General features: G+C 45.6%; 1 pseudogene; it reads right to left on the bottom strand.

The window, feature by feature from the left end:
• Positions 1-1444: 1444 nt before the first annotated feature.
• Positions 1445-1561, bottom strand: LOC126417389 (5S ribosomal RNA; annotated as a pseudogene).
• Between the last annotated feature and the right edge of the window lie 14599 nt (positions 1562-16160).

Below are 16160 nucleotides of genomic sequence, written 5' to 3'. Positions count from 1 at the left end.
ACGCCGTTGGCGTGTATGGCCCTGCAACAATCGTCGTCAGCGTGCAGGCGGGATGAGGGAGCATTATGGTCTGGGGAACCTCCTGGGTGATCTCGCCATTTCCAGCACGTTCATAACATATGAAGACATGCAGATCGAAGAGGTTGACAGTGTTAGACTTCTGGGATTACAACTCGATAATAAATTCACTTGAGAAGGGAATACCACAGAATTGCTTAAGCGCCTAAACAAGTCTGTATTTGTAGTCAGAATGATGTCAGTGTAGGAGATATAAATAAAGAAAAAACGTACATACTTCGTTTGCTGTCATTCTGTTATGTCATAAGGGATCATATTCTGGGGTAACACATCAAACCGAGCAAAAGTTTTTAGCGTGAAAAAGCGTGTGATAAGAATCATTTGTGGTATAAATTCAAGAACATCATGTAGCAACCTGTTCAAGGAACTTCGTAGTCTAACCACTGCTTCTCAATATACTTATTCCTTAATGAAATTTGTTGCAAGTAATATATCTCTATTTGCAACCAATAGCTCAATACATAGTATCAATCCCAGGAATAAGAACAATCTACATAAAGACCTAAAATCACTTATCTTGGTCCAAAAAGGGGCCCAATACTCAAGAACACACATTTTCAATAAAATTCCAGCAACCATTAAAACCATGGTTTCAGATAAATCACTGTTTAAACAGAGTTTGAAAGACTTTTTGATAGGCAACTCCTTCTCCTCTATAGATGAATATCTTAACAGAGACTATTAAGCCAGCTTAAGTAAAAATGTTAAGATTTCAGTTCTGACAGCTCTTGGTCACTACAGTCAAGATTGGGTATTTTGTGTATGATAAATTTATTTCTAGTGCTTAACAATGTTTCATTCTAACAGTGTGTTAATTCCGTAAGTATTAGCTGTTCCAGTTTACCTCATTCTATTCACCTATTTCGACAATCTTCTGACCAATGATCAGGGTAGTAAGTATTATATTCAAATGTTATGTTTTTATACTTTCTGACATGTTCCACACCCACGAGAATCATCTCATTTTTTGGGACTATGGAACGAAAACTGAATCTAATCTCTAATCTAATCTTTGGAAGCCACAATGGATGAACAGAATTATGCCATTAGTCCTTGAGACAATATCCACACCTACGTGCAGTTTCTTTTTTCCTCGGCATTGTGGCATCTACCAGCAGGAGAATGCAAACAACACTTTTTTTGGAATTTCAGTTTTAATGACGAAGATTAAAACCGAACTCCGTCCGAGCAGGCCTTGGAAGGCCCAAAGGTACCGACCAGCCGCCGTGTCATCCTTTCAGCCCAGGGGTGTCACTGGATGCGAATACGGAGCGGCATGTGGTCAGCACACCGCTGTCCCGGCCGTTGTCAGTTCTCAGTCAAGAAGCTCCTCAGTTTGCCTCACAAGAGCTGAGTACAACCCACTTGCCAACAGTGCTCGGCAGATCGGACGGTCACCCATCCAAGTATAGCCCAGACCGACAGCGCTTAACTTCGGTGTTCTGACGGGAACCGGTGTTACCACTGCGGCAAGGCCGTTGGCACCCATGATGAAGATTGCCGTTGTACAGTACTTATTTACTTTACAGTGTCTATTGCATCTTCTCACACATTTGCAGTTACTACACAGAGATCGTATGTGACAGGTGAGCACTTGTAGAAAAGGTCGTCTACATCTACTTGATCGAGAATAATCTAACCTTTTCGCTTCGTTTACCACTTTGCAATCGTCTTCGAGTGTGGAACTGACCGAGATGGCGCAGTGGTTGGCACACTGGACTCGCATTCGGTAGGACAACGGTTCAAATCTCCCTGTGGCAATCCAGATTTAGGTTTTCCATGATTCCCCTTCAATCGTTCCTGGCACGATGGTCCCTTTGAATGGGCACCGCCGAATTTCCTCCTCACCCTTGTCGAATCCGAGGTTGTGGTCCATCTCTCGTTCCCTCGTTAACGACGTGACGTTAAACTGTAATCTTGTTTCTGTCTCGAATGTGGATACTTGTTTAAATCTTTCGTGAGATTCTTTTAATGGTAAATGAGATCACTTGAAGTAATTTGCTCGAATGTAAAAAGTCGCAAACAAGCAAAGTTCTTATTCCTGTAACTAACTTTTATGTTTTTTGTCTTTTCTTTTAATTGGTCTTTTACTAATTTGGCAGCTTCAGGGTTTTATGACGCCATGAGTTGAACAGATAGCAAAGTTAAACATTAAAGACAAGAGAAATGTAGTGAGTAATCGTAATGTCATAGTCTGCACGGCAATCGCACCGTTTCCTATTGTGAAGTTGAGTTAATGTCCGTAGATGTCTACCATAATTCATCATTAAAAGATAGCTCGCAATCTACCGTTATAGTTTAGTAGAGATAACGCTATAATTACACTTGATCATTGTTTTCCCTATCATTATTGTTATATGCAAGAGCGTTGCACTGCTGTTAAAGCCTATGGAAGTTCAGCACTAGGATTTACTGATATCTAGTAGCGAACGCTTACTATCGATTCAAAGTTAAAGAAAAGGTGTGTAATGAAATGCAAGTAGCACATACACTTTGCGCATAGTTTCCGTACATCTATTAGCACCCTACGGAACTATTATTTTGAGCACACCAGAATAGCGTAGCACGAGCCAGATAACAGATAACTTGTTGCTTAGTTGACAGCATTGTACCACGTACTGTATTCTATGGAGTGGTCAGGTGCGTACACCTCATAAAGTAAGGACATTACCATTAAAATTATAACCTGGAAACCGACGTTGCCCTTGGAGTGCCAGCAGAATTAATGGCGTCCGCAGCTCGTGGTGAACTGGCTAGCGTGGCTGCCTCTGGATCACGGGGTCCCGGGTGCGATTCCCGCCCGGGTTGGGGATTTTCTCTACCTGGGGACTGGGTGTTTGTGTAGTTCTCATCATTTCCTCACCATCATCATTCGTGATAGTGGCTAGATTGGACTGTGTACAATAATTGGGCTGTGTAAGAATTGGAACTTTGTATGGGCGCTGATGACCGGGCAGTCGAGCACCCCACAAACCAAACATCGTCATCATCATCATCATGAGAATTAATGTCCCTTTACAGTAGTTCTCCCTGAAGGACACCAGAATTTCCTAAGAAGGCGATGCACACTCTGTAGACACACTAGGTCTGCGGAACCTGGAAGGAATATCCATCAACGAAGAAATCACATATAAGGACATGTATTGTCATTGGTTGCACCTGAGGCTGCGGAATCACGAAAACGACTAAGATAAATGAAGATCCCCAACTGCATACCACGCTTGCAGCATCGCTGTATGACAGCGCTACATACATTGTTTCGTACTAGATTAGTGCGGTGATAAGAGTAATACTGCAGTGCAAATTGATTTATTCAGAAAACAGTTTTGAGCATAAAAGAATAATGTGTTTGGAGCTGATAAGAAACGGGCCTCCACAAACGTTACAGGTACGGGAATTACAAATCCTCTTCTCAAGCGCTACCCATAACTCCTTCTCACTTAAGAAGGCTACGCATCCACAGTGAGGGTAGACAGTTGTTACAAAACATACTTCCCCTGCATTAGCCAACCAAGCTAAGATATGTGCACTATACTTGCTTATCGTAAATCACTTGACTGCTTCACTCGTTACTTCTCAAATGGCAGAAATTGGACGCCTTCAAGCTGTTAGTGCCTTGTATCTAATCATTCTAATAATAATGATATTGTGTACAGCCCTATAGTAACCCTTCTGTAGGTACTGCTGTGTCGTGCTGTCAACTAATTCATTTGTGTGTTTCGAAGCGAGTAATGAAGGAATTTCTGGACCACTGAAGGTAGGATTTACAACTTGAAGAAGGCATTTTGTTGAACTATTTGACATGTGTCTCACTTATATCATCAGCAATTTACGGGAAAAACCACAACATATATGCATAGTGGGCGGACCACGTGAGGAACCTGCAACCTCCACTGCATTAATGTTACTACAGGTGATTCAGAAAAAGTAATTATTGATAACTTACATAATCGCTAGTAGAGTCTCACAAAACTGTGATAATAGTAATGATTTTTTGAAAATAATTTAGTTTCGTGACTGAAACAGAATCGACTCCTTTAGTTTTTCCCCTCAGAAAATTTCATTTTGCCCCTCAAGGGGTAATTATCCACAGGTTGGGAACCCCTGGTTTAGGAGGTCATGAGTTCATTTACATACTTTCATATCATTCGTTACTTTAATAAAGGTCGTTTTTCTCAAGGCTGCGGAAAATGATATAAATCAGAAATGACAAAAGACGTTTAGTAAGGTGCTAACTAACATTCCAGTACTGTTCCCTAAATGTTTCGCTAAAACGAGGCAAATGTAGATTTAGCATCGATGACCAATGAGAGGTAGTCAAGGGAAACTCGAACACATACCAGAATGATACTATGGAATGGTTCCATTCAAAAGTAATCACTACAGGCGTTAAGAAATTAGCTGCTGAAAGAGACACTATCAGTTCCTGTTTCCTAGGAAGCGTTCGGCTGCTGAGGGATCCACAACAGCACCCACTATTCCACTCCTTCGTCCTAGTGAAGCAGACGTCCACAAACGTCTTTGTTCAGGTCGCCAACGACGGGAAAAACACACAGAGAAATACCCGGGCTGTACGGAGGACGTTTCGGTGTTTCCCAACCAAATCGCTGAAGCACAGTCTTTGTCCCATTGGCAGTGTGAGTGCAGTCGTTATCGCGCAACAGGATGCTTCCGTCCAGCAGCATTCCGACAGCCTGAGGGCAAGCGCCAAACCCAATAGTGGAAACATGCCAGTCCCCACACGAAAGAAATCCAAAGCTGTTCACACAAGTTCAGGTACAGGTATAATGACTTTCTTCTTCGACTGCAGTGGCCCTCTGCTCGTGGAGTTCCTCTAGCGTGGAACCACTATAAGTGCGCAATGATGTGAAGACATCTTGCAAAAACTGCGATATACCATAGTCAAAACACCCAGCAATGCTGTCGGACGGAATCTTCCTGTTGCACGATAACATCAGCCCAGAACTGCCAATTGGACAATGGTTACGATTCATCGATTTGTTTGGGATACACAACAACGTCCTCTGTACAGCCTGGATCTTACACAGTGTGACATCACCGCGTAAACGTCGATTTCAGTTAGACGAAGGAATGCAAAGTGGGTACAGTTGTGGACCCTTCAATGGCCGACCGCATTCTATGCAACAGGAATCGATCGTCTCGTCTCCTAGTTGGATAAATGTCTTAACCCGGGTGGTGGTTAGTTTTGAATGTAACCATTCCATGGTCAGGTTCTAGCTGGTGCTCAGTTTCGACTCCCTCTTACATTACAGGGTGGAGAAAAATTGTACACCGAAACTTTAATTCTAGATATCTGATGCCAATAGGAAGCAAAACTACTAATGTTGTGTAGGTCGACAAAGCACCATTTTTAAACTACGGTAACTTGGCGCCACGCTCTCCGATTGGCCGCAATCCCGCGGGATAGCCCTGTTGCAGGGTACTCTCGACAACGCACGACTGCGAAAGCTTTGCCTGCCTGAGATCGCGATGCATCCAAGGCGGCTCGCACGCTCAGTGGTAGCGCGCCAGCCTTCCACTTTGGGGGTGAATCCGCCGGGGTCCCGACACATCCTCTGTAGTTTCATGATAAGACGTACCGGGAACACACCCATGAGCAGCTGTTAGTTCGGGTACAGGAAATCTTTTACAAATTGTGTCGACCCTGAAAAGAGCCTTTTTGTGGTTATAACATTGTTTATTTAAAGCAGGGGCTTGAACTGGCGACCCTCTGACGCGACACAAGCTTTGTCGAACGGTGTTTTGCCAAACGCTTTCAAAGATTACTGGCATTGCCCTGATGTGACTGGTGGCATGCTGAATGCGATTCATTAATTCTTCTTCGTTTCTAGGAGATCCGCGTCCAGGTGGGTGAACTAGAACTTGTAGAATCCTCACAGGAAACAGTTCAGTGGCGTGAGGTCTGGTGATCCCGGGGGTCATGTCCTATGAGCACCTCTGCCAATTAAGTGGCAGAGTTCATTTAAATATCCGCTCACAGCACGACTGTTATGTGCGGGTGCCCCATCATGCTGCAACCACATGTGTAGCCGTATGTCCAGCGTAACATCTTCCAGCAGGCCACGTAGAGTTTCTTGCAACAAGTGAAGGTAATTTGTCCTGGTAAGTCGAAGAGGTAGACTGATCGGCCCATTCAGATGGTCACCCACAATGCCTCCCCAAATGTTGACCGAAAATCGTCCCTTGTGTCCGTGGACGTACGTGACGTGAAGAATTCCCCTTGCCCAGTAATCAACGTTTCGAGTGTTTTAAAGGCCATTCCGATTGAAGGTGCACTCGTCGGTTAACAACACAATGGTGGGGAAGTCGGGATCTCGTGCAACACGTCGCAGAAACACTGGCGAAACTCTATCCTTTGTTCATAGTCCGCCATAGGATTTAGGTTGGCTCTGAGCACTATGGGACTTAACATCTATCGTCATCAGTCCCCTAGAACTTAGAACTACTCAAACCTAACTAACCTAAGGACATCACACAACACCCAGTCATCACGAGGCAGAGAAAAATCCCTGACCCCGCCGGGAATCGAACCCGGGAACCCGGGCGTGGGAAGCGAGAACGCTACCGCACGACCACGAGCTGCGGACTAGGATTTAGGTCTTGGACAGAGTGGAAATAAATGGATGCTGGCAGTCGTCCCTCAAAACCTCCCAGACTAACCGATGAGTGACTCCCATGTCCTGTCCATCCGATAGAGTACTTGGGCTTCTTCGAAGTGCTCGAGAACAGTCTCTTCAAATGCAGCATCCCGTCGTGTTCGAGGTCTTCCAGCATCACCATAATATCCCGCTAACAAGCCTGTTTCGCCAACTCGCCCGTGAATTGCTGTACACGTTTGCGGGTGTGGGTGGCGTCTTGATGGGTACCGTTCTCAACAACCGTCGAGCTTCATGTGCATTACGGTAGGTTAGCCAATAAACTAAAACCGTATCTCGTTGTTCTTCAAAGGAATACTGTGCCGCCATGCTTACTGTATGACTAAATCGCAGGTGACGTGTGTGCGCTCCGAAGCAAAGCTTACGTGTGAATGCCTCTGACATGAGGTGGAGACAAACACCAAGACCTACTCGACACGTGTGCGTATCATGTTGGGGCAGTGGCGGGACGAGGGACGTTTGTATGCGTGAAGTGAGATCCATAGCGCTGCCCGTCAATCGACGAACGGCAACAGGGCAATCCTGCGGCCAATCGGAGCGCGTGGCACCAAGTTTCCGTAATTTAAAAATGATGCGTCGTCGACCTACAAAACATTAGTAATTTTGATTCCTACTGGCATCAGCTAAGCAGGGTTAACATTTCATGACACAGTTCTTCTCGACCATGTATAGATGAGTAAGAAGCTCGAATTGGAGATTTTGGGGACATGAAAACCAAAATTTGGAAGGCCACACTGAGATTAGAATCCAGGACCTGTATAAAAAGAGTTCAGTATCTTAAAACTGCGTCCCACGTTAAACCTGGGTTTAAAATTTGTTTTCGTGTAACTACATAAAAGGCTACTGAAATGACAAACGGTATTCTTTTAAAAAATTGAGAGGTCATCCCATGCCAGAGAATCCTATAAATATTTTGATATGCGTATTCAATAAGAAATTAACGTTAGGAACATCAGATACATTCAACGAGACAATTACTCTTAAATGAAACAACAAGCTTACTGTTACCAGTCACCGTTTTATTTATTTCCACGACGCGTATCAAAGGTTTAAACCTCCATCATCGTGTGGATTTACCATAGTTAGTATGACATTTGTGTGTGTGTGTGTGTTGTGTTACGATTTTTTGGAGGAACTTGTGGCACTGCTTAGTGGAGAAACAAGACGCTAATTCAGAACACGGTTTTGGATTTCTTCTGACAAAAAATTAGACTGATATCTAATGATAAACATAAAATAAGTAAAATAGAGTACCTCCAGTGGTGACAGGTTCTTTTCGCTGTCGTAACACATCACATGTATACTGTCACATTTGTAAATAAATATGGCGTCTGGAATGTGCTGGTTGCAAGGTTCGTATAGCAGAATAGAAGACATAATCGCAAAGTACAAAGAATATACATCGTAACAACATTACTACAGAATAATTATTTAAAGGGTTTGGAGGTGTTCGTTTTGAGGTGTCGAATATACACTCCTGGAAATGGAAAAAAGAACACATTGACACCGGTGTGTCAGACCCACCATACTTGCTCCGGACACTGCGAGAGGGCTGTACAAGCAATGATCACACGCACGGCACAGCGGACACACCAGGAACCGCGGTGTTGGCCGTCGAATGGCGCTAGCTGCGCAGCATTTGTGCACCGCCGCCGTCAGTATCAGCCAGTTTGCCGTGGCATACGGAGCTCCATCGCAGTCTTTAACACTGGTAGCATGTCGCGACAGCGTGGACGTGAACCGTATGTGCAGCTGACGGACTTTGAGCGAGGGCGTATAGTGGGCATGCGGGAGGCCGGGTGGACGTACCGCCGAATTGCTCAACACGTGGAGCGTGAGGTCTCCACAGTACATCGATGTTGTCGCCAGTGGTCCGCGGAAGGTGCACGTGCCCGTCGACCTGGGACCGGACCGCAGCGACGCACGGATGCACGCCAAGACCGTAGGATCCTACGCAGTGCCGTAGGGGACCGCACCGCCACTTCCCAGCAAATTAGGGACACTGTTGCTCCTGGGGTATCGGCGAGGACCATTCGCAACCGTCTCCATGAAGCTGGGCTACGGTCCCGCACACCGTTAGGCCGTCTTCCGCTCACGCCCCAACATCGTGCAGCCCGCCTCCAGTGGTGTCGCGACAGGCGTGAATGGAGCGACGAATGGAGACGTGTCGTCTTCAGCGATGAGAGTCGCTTCTGCCTTGGTGCCAATGATGGTCGTATGCGTGTTTGGCGCCGTGCAGGTGAGCGCCACAATCAGGACTGCATACGACCGAGGCACACAGGGCCAACACCCGGCATCATGGTGTGGGGAGCGATCTCCTACACTGGCTGTACACCACTGGTGATCGTCGAGGGGACACTGAATAGTGCACGGTACATCCAAACCGTCATCGAACCCATCGTTCTACCATTCCTAGACCGGCAAGGGAACTTGCTGTTCCAATAGGACAATGCACGTCCGCATGTATCCCGTGCCACCCAACGTGCTCTAGAAGGTGTAAGTCAACTACCCTGGCCAGCAAGATCTCCGGATCTGTCCCCCATTGAGCATGTTTGGGACTGGATGAAGCGTCGTCTCACGCGGTCCGCACGTCCAGCACGAACGCTGGTCCAACTGAGGCGCCAGGTGGAAATGGCATGGCAAGCCTTTCCACAGGACTACATCCAGCATCTCTACGATCGTCTCCATGGGAGAATAGCAGCCTGCATTGCTGCGAAAGGTGGATATACACTGTACTAGTGCCGACATTGTGCATGCTCTGTTGCCTGTGTCTATGTGCCTGTGGTTCTGTCAGTGTGATCATGTGATGTATCTGACCCCAGGAATGTGTCAATAAAGTTTCCCCTTCCTGGGACAATGAATTCACGGTGTTCTTATTTCAATTTCCAGGAGTGTATGTATGTGTAATTCAGGTGGCATATAAATCCGATTTTGAAAAGCTAAAACAGCTTAACCTTCGTACTCGTTTATACAATCAAGTCAAATATTAAAATGGCTTATACTTCATACTTGTTGATAACAATCAGGTGGAATGTTACAAAGTACAAAAATCTTACTGGCTACAATACATACCACAAGTCACAACTTCTCTTGTCGTGGAAATAAATAAATCGGTGACTGGTAACAGTAAACTTGTTGTTTCATTTAATCTCAATAACAGTCACGGTAAAGCCTAACCTAAAATTTTCACATTTAAAGTTAGAGACAATTACTCTATGATGCTGATACACATCATGGTAAGTCTATGGCAGCAGGAATCTGCAAAATACATCTTTCTATGTCGGCTTCATATATCTCCAAACACGTTTTCTCATTGCTCAAAAATATAAACTGTCTATTTTCTTTAATCGCATCACATAAAGTGCACGTGTAAGATATCGCTAGTCGCTTATACACTCCTGGAAATTGAAATAAGAACACCGTGAATTCATTGTCCCAGGAAGGGGAAACTTTATTGACACATTCCTGGGGTCAGATACATCACATGATCACACTGACAGAACCACAGGCACATAGACACAGGCAACAGAGCATGCACAATGTCGGCACTAGTACAGTGTATATCCACCTTTCGCAGCCTCGGTCGTATGCAGTCCTGATTGTGGCGCTCACCTGCACGGCGCCAAACACGCATACGACCATCATTGGCACCAAGGCAGAAGCGACTCTCATCGCTGAAGACGACACGTCTCCATTCGTCCCTCCATTCACGCCTGTCGCGACACCACTGGAGGCGGGCTGCACGATGTTGGGGCGTGAGCGGAAGACGGCCTAACGGTGTGCGGGACCGTAGCCCAGCTTCATGGAGACGGTTGCGAATGGTCCTCGCCGATACCCCAGGAGCAACAGTGTCCCTAATTTGCTGGGAAGTGGCGGTGCGGTCCCCTACGGCACTGTGTAGGATCCTACGGTCTTGGCGTGATTCCGTGCGTCGCTGCGGTCCGGTCCCAGGTCGACGGGCACGTGCACCTTCCGCGGACCACTGGCGACAACATCGATGTACTGTGGAGACCTCACGCCCCACGTGTTGAGCAATTCGGCGGTACGTCCACCCGGCCTCCCGCATGCCCACTATACGCCCTCGCTCAAAGTCCGTCAACTGCACATACGGTTCACGTCCACGCTGTCGCGGCATGCTACCAGTGTTAAAGACTGCGATGGAGCTCCGTATGCCACGGCAAACTGGCTGACACTGACGGCGGCGGTGCACAAATGCTGCGCAGCTAGCGCCATTCGACGGCCAACACCGCGGTTCCTGGTGTGTCCGCTGTGCCGTGCGTGTGATCATTGCTTGTACAGCCCTCTCGCAGTGTCCGGAGCAAGTATGGTGGGTCTGACACACCGGTGTCAATGTGTTCTTTTGTCCATTTCCAGGAGTGTAGTTCAGTACTAAAAACCGTCTCTCACTTATGGGGACGAAACCGATTAAACGAATGAATATGATGACTTGAATTATAAGAACACAAGCATCATATTTCAAAGAGGTCATTGGTATTGTACCCTGATTTGATTGTGAATGACGAAGCTATATTAAGGAACTGCTCTCAGCTGCAGAGTAACGACCAGTATCATGTGGTGCGGATATCGACGTGATCGCTTTCGCTTACGCGGAGTGCTTCAGCTTTTATTCCTTCACACTAACAACAGCGACCGTTTTGCTTTGGTATTTTTATGGAATGATGTGTGGCGTCCTTTACAGATCTGCAGCGTTGACGGCTACGCAAAACGTCGGCAATATTCAAGTAATTTGAGAAAGATCTATCTGCAAGAGCACTCGGCTCCATTGGACTGCCTTTTTTGTATTGTCAGTATTGAAACGGAATGCACGCGATCGAACTGCTTCCCGACGACGCTATGTGTACACCAACGCAATTACTTAAATAGGTATTGCGCAGTAGAAGTTAACTAAGCCGCCATTTCCATCCCGTAAAGCTGAAGAAATTTCAGCGCAACTCAAATCGTCGATATTATTTTGCTTTCGACTACCGCATCCATTGTAATGAACTCGTGAAGGAGGCATTAGTGAAACAAAATCTAGCAGAGTATAAGTCGCTAATTTTAGGTAATAGATTTCCTTTTACGCGTTTTGTGATAGGCGGGTAATGTTATCATCACCTACCTTTTCTTCACTCTTCATGTATTTATGGTCTTGCTTCTACATGGGTTTCCTATAGTAATCACAATTTCCTCGGTAACGGATTTTAAACTGTAGGTACTGAAAAACCTTGCAGAAGATGGCGGTCCGATCTGAAATGCTATTCGGAGAAAAACTCGAAAACAGGGACTACACATACACAATAACTAACAGATTGTTTTGTGCTGACAGTGAGGGGTAAATAACACAACCACGAAGTCATTCGTGATGGATTTCTTGTATGAACTGTTCTCGGTGCACTTGGAACGTTAATTACCAATAACAGACCGAGATCCTGACAACACCCACCACTGCCTTTGTCAGGAAACCAACTCATTTCTGCAGCGCTAACGGATACACGCAGTTGTAAATAAATGATAGAATAGTGCCCACTGCGACCAAACATTACGTTGGCGCCAGAGGTGAAACTGCTTTGTGTCCATCACGACGTATACTCTTATAGTACCAACATCGGCGGTATCGATTGTAGCTATACCAGCACACTTGGTTTACATTTGTGATATAACGTGACCCATGCCGACGATTACATAATTAGGCCTCCTCCTCGCTCCAAACTCCACCAAATCTGAGCGTAACATAAGATGAGGCAGCTTCCACCAAGAAGAATGTAGCTTCAATAAGCAAATGAATAAATAAATGAAAAATATCTAACTATCTCACTTGTACTCTGCACCCCACGTTCCCCTACCCCACAAGGCAGAATATTAGAATGATAATGTCCTGATACCTTGCTTAATAACATTGTAAAAATGCGTAGTATAAAACTTCCGGTCTTAGTGCAAAATGTAAATAACAATGTCATGCAGCTGACACGTAACTATTTCGATTTGATGTAGGCGACACGTGCAGTATGCTACGCGCACATTAACAAATCATTAGCAAGGACCCTAGAAGCAACAACAAATTTTTTCTATGATCTTTTGGACTTGTAATCTGGTACTAAGAAATGTTGGAAAAGATCTTAAAATCTTGACAGCACAAATGTATTGCTTGGCTGCGGTGGCGATGGTCCGATCATCATCTAGGGAAGCCACGTAAAATTCGTAATCTGGTGGCGGTTAGCTTGTTGACATAAAGGACTTGTCAGCGAAGATACAAGGCGGGCAATTTCATGCTCGTTAATGGGGCAGTGGCAGACAGGATGCTTGGTCAGCCCTAAGAAGTGAGGCTTCTGTTACTTTTTAAAGTGAAGGAATATCCAAATACTTAAGATTTAATAGTAGTTCAACCACTATTCCAGGAACTAATCTGAGTACATCAAAATCACCAAGCAGTCATAACGCTTCTATTGAAATACTGATATCTGTGATATCTCTAATAGTCCAGAAGTAGGCTTCTGAATGCAAGTGAATCAGTTGAGAATCACATGAAGCTTAATAACGAGTAAGCGCTACGCGCGAACTCGACAGACACCCTGGAAGGCCATAGTACTGCACAGTGGCTTCTAGTTGTGAAGGCTACACAGCCAGAATCAGTCTAGTATTAAGTTATAACATAGATTTGGTGCATACCTGGATCAGTGCATGATGTCTTCTACGTGTACACAGTGAGTCCAGTGAAATGATCGTATGCCATTTATTTGCCGGGATATCCCCTTTTGGGTTCGGCCGCCGTATTGCAAGTCTTTTTAGTTGACGCCAATTCGGCGACTTGTGTGTCAGTGATGATGAAAACGATGATGAAAAACGCACAGCACCCAGTCCCCTGCCGGGAATCTAATCCGGCACCCCTTGCGTGGTAGGCGGCAACGCTACCGCTGTGCTACGGAGGCAGACTGTGAATCAAGTGTGATAGTTTCAGCATCAATCAACAATGTATTCTAGTTGTTAAATATTTATTTCATACCGTGCTGCATGGAAATACTGTTATGCCCCAGAATGGTATCCCAGTGGACATCAAAATCTCGTCCAAGTTCTACCTTGGCAGTTCCTGGAAACCGAACTGCCTGTGTCAGTGACCAATAGGTTGTCACCTGGGGGAAATGCTGAGCTAGATGCAAACACGAAATCTATAGCAGCACAGGGGAATGATCGAGCATCCAGATCGGCAGATAAAATCGTAATGACATCATGGAAGCCAGAGAGATACTGTCATACTAGTGACAAAGCAGAATGTTGTAGGGAATGCTAGGTACAACGTAACATAGGTATTCAGGTTCCAAGCCAGCAGAGAAGAGCTTCTAAAATGTGAATTTGCGAAAGTCTGAAGTCATTAGCAGAGCTGATAGCGAGGTAAAACCAGGACACATGATGACATAGCCATCCTTACCGCCGCAGAGCGCGCGGGAAGTGCTAACATAAATGGCCCACCTTCTTAACAAATGTTTGATTACTGAGTACTGGTTCCCGACTGTCTACTGCCTAGTCTCAGCCCTTGTGTCAGTTACAGCTATCCAGTGACAGGGAAGGGTATGGAGGTAGATCCTCGCACCACCTAGCTGTCTGCAATCGTCTATGGAACCACGAGTCCAGCTGGAAGGACACTGCTACTGGCAATTGCACTGCACCCTTTTGAGGCAACGCTGATGGGATAAGGAAGCCGCCATCACCATGCAGGTCTGCTGGAGGCCTGCCTCCATGACCTAGATATTGTCCATCAACCGCCCTCAACAGAAGATGCACTGCTGCTGGTCACCCCGTTTCCGTGCAAACACGGATGCTGCTGGCTCCTGTCTCCTAAATGGGGGGGGGGGGGGGGGGGGGGACGAGAGCCAACCCCTTGTATGCCAACGAGTACTTCAGGTGGACCAGTGCCTGGCTGCTGAGTGTCAATCTTCGACGACAATGAGTGTATTTGGAGATCGATACATAGAGCTGGAGGCCGTCGTAGTCTGCAGGTCTCCGGCCGCCCCGTGACATAGCAGAAGCCACCCAACATTTCGCTGGCCTGGCGGTACTACAAGACGAACGCTTGCTGGCCTTCCACTACTGATGAGACGCTACTCCGCCAGCCCAGCTGTGGCTCGACGCTTTGGGCGACGATCCTGTACTACTGCTTAATAACTATGCTACTGTCAATGATGTTTTCTTGGCACTCTCGAACATAAAAAAGCCCTCAGTACCGCATCCCAACAAACTCCATCATAACGATAGTAGGAGTCTTGGATCGGACTCCTGTAGCGTATTAGTAATTATTTGTAGAAATAATTGAATGTGACATATGTCACCTGGTACCGTTCAAACCAGAAATAGCTGAATTTTATAATTAAAACTTTTACTGTGATAGTATGAGGGTGAGTCAAATGAAAACCTGAAATTTGTAATAAGAAATCGAAATTTCACGCAGTTATCCTGTAAGTTGGTAAGCGTGCTACATCACCAAAAACAAAGAAGTTTCGAATAGAACCATCAGCAGGGATGGTTATGCTGACTCTTTTGAGACGAAAAAGACGTCATTTTGGAGCATTACATGCCTAGAGGGACCACTGTCACCAGTGCATCATACACAGATGTCCTAAAAAATCATCTGCGGCCTGCAATCAAATCAAAGGTACATGGATTGCTGTCAGCAGGTGTCCTTTTGCAACATGACAATGCAAGGCCCCACACTGAAGGTACAACAATTGCAACAATCACAGACCTGCATTTTGAGTGTCTTCCTCATCCACCGTACTCACCAGAGCTTGCCCCAAGTGATTTCCATATGTTTGGACCACTCAAAGACGTAATGGGAGGAAAGAAGTTCCGATCTGATGAAGAGGTACGCCACGCGGTGCATGAGTGGTTGCACGGACTACCAAAAGATTTTTTTTCTAAAGGAGTTTATGCACTTTGTAAGCGTTGGAGGACTTGCATTGAGAGTGGGGGGGGGATTATGTTGAAAAGTGATACAGTTTTGTACCGCTTCTGCACAATAAATAACATTTTTAAAAATAAATAAGGTTTTGATCTGACTCACCCTCGTATAACGCAAAGCGTGGTGGTTCATTTTGTTAAGAATTCCTTTTTATTAAGCGACAGATTTGATAAAGACTAAGTAGGAATAGAGACAGGCGAAGCCCACTGGTACGGGCCTATATGTGGTCGCACGTCTTATTGGCTCTGATAAGGGAACCTCCCCATCGCATCCCCCTCAGATTTAATTCTAAGTTGGCACAGTGGATAGACCTTGAAAAACTGAACACAGATCAGTCGAGAAAACAGGAAGAAGTTGTGTGTAACTATGAAAAAATAAGCAAAATATACAAAGTGAGTAGTCCATGTGAAACATAAGCAACATCAAAGACAATCTGAGCCTAGGAGCGCCGTGGT

This window comes from Schistocerca serialis, chromosome 8 (assembly GCF_023864345.2).
Source record: "Schistocerca serialis cubense isolate TAMUIC-IGC-003099 chromosome 8, iqSchSeri2.2, whole genome shotgun sequence".
NCBI lineage: Eukaryota > Metazoa > Arthropoda > Insecta > Orthoptera > Acrididae > Schistocerca > Schistocerca serialis.
The sequence above is the reverse complement of the archived record's forward strand: the minus strand, read 5'-3'. Positions and strand labels throughout refer to the sequence as shown.